The sequence below is a fragment of the Mus pahari genome, chromosome 3 (assembly GCF_900095145.1).
Source record: "Mus pahari chromosome 3, PAHARI_EIJ_v1.1, whole genome shotgun sequence".
Lineage (NCBI taxonomy): Eukaryota > Metazoa > Chordata > Mammalia > Rodentia > Muridae > Mus > Mus pahari.
In genome coordinates, this window is record NC_034592.1 from 22,029,868 (window position 1) to 22,031,369 (window position 1,502).

Below are 1,502 nucleotides of genomic sequence, written 5' to 3' on the forward strand. Positions count from 1 at the left end.
TTTTTTTTTTTTTTTTTCTTACTAAAGACTTTTAAAATTCATTTATGCCTGGCATGGTGGCACACACCTTTGATCCCACATTCAGGAGGCAGAGGCAAGCAAATGCAAGGCCAGCCTGGTCTGCATAGAGCATTCCAGGTCTGTTAATTAGGACAACACACATCAAAAAGAAGTTTATTATTATTGTGTGTTGGTGGAGGGGCACATGCCACAGTATCCATATGAATCAGAGGACAAATCTGTAGCTATTTCTTTTATCTTACATCAAACGCAGATTGCCAGATTTGCAAGGCCAGCACTTTTACCTGCTGAGCCATTTCTCCAGCCCCAGACTCTAAAACTTTTAAAGATTTATTTTTAACTTTCTGAATATGAGCATGGGTACAGTGCCCACAGAGACCAGATTAGGGCAGAGGATCCCCTGAAGCTAGAGTCACAGCTTAGTCACACAGGGGGATCTGCAGGAGCAGCACATGCTCTTCTTACCTCTATATCCCCTTAGTAAGGTTTTATGGAACATAGCTATGCCATCTAGTCATGGTGTCTACAACTGTTCTCATGGTTAGAAGGCAGGGGAAAATAATAGCCAGTCTTCTACAGTCTATTTGGCCCCTACAGAAAGACTGCCAACCTCTAATAAGTAAGCTTATCTCTTCTAAGGAAGAGCATGGAGAGGAAGCACAAACCTGGTAAGGTATAATTTTTGAGCTACACTAGAAAACTACACTAGAAGTTCCAAGGAGAATACATCTAGTACAAGTGTCAACAGTTAACAGGACACAGTGACACACAACTATAATCCCAGCACTGGGGAGGTAAACGCTAGAAGATCGAAAGTTCAAGGTCAAATACAATGCAAATTTGAGGGCAGTATGGGCTTAAGACTCTCTTGCTGGGCCTGGTGGCACACACCTTTAATCCCAGCACTTGAGAGGCAGAGGCAGGCAGATTTCTGAGTTCGAGGCCAGCCTGGTCTACAGAGTGAGTTCCAGGACAGTCAGGGCTACACAGAGAAACCCTGTCTCCAAAAAAATAACATTTTGGGATAGAATAATATTTCACATAAGAATCTCTAATTAAAAGCATCCCAATTTATAATAATGTATCAACTAATTTTAAACTGTAAGGCAGCATTTAGAGTTCAAGTAAACAGCCTACTCTCTAGCTTAATCTTAGGTTCTCTTTCTCTGTGTCTCCCTTCCCTGCTCTCTTCTCTCCAGCTCTCTGAAGAGCAGAGGACTGCACTGCAATCCTATTGTTGACAGGATCCTCCTTGTAACTTATAATGTACTAGGCTCACAAGTTATACTTGTACTTGCTAGGCATCCCATCACCAAACTACATCCTTGGCCCAAATAGCATCCGTTTATTAACATTAAGAGTGAACATGGGAGCCAGGCGTGGTGGTGTACGCCTTTAATCCCAGCACTTGGGAGGCAGAGGCAGGCGGATTTCTGAGTTCGAGGCTAGCCTGGTATACAAAGTGAGTTCCAGGACAGCCA

General features: G+C 43.1%; 1 protein-coding gene across 8 annotated transcripts in view; it reads right to left on the bottom strand.

Moving 5' to 3' along the window:
* Gapvd1 (GTPase activating protein and VPS9 domains 1) overlaps nt 1-1,502 on the bottom strand; it is an 86,048-nt gene that overhangs the window by 65,936 nt on the left and 18,610 nt on the right. The window lies entirely within an intron of this gene.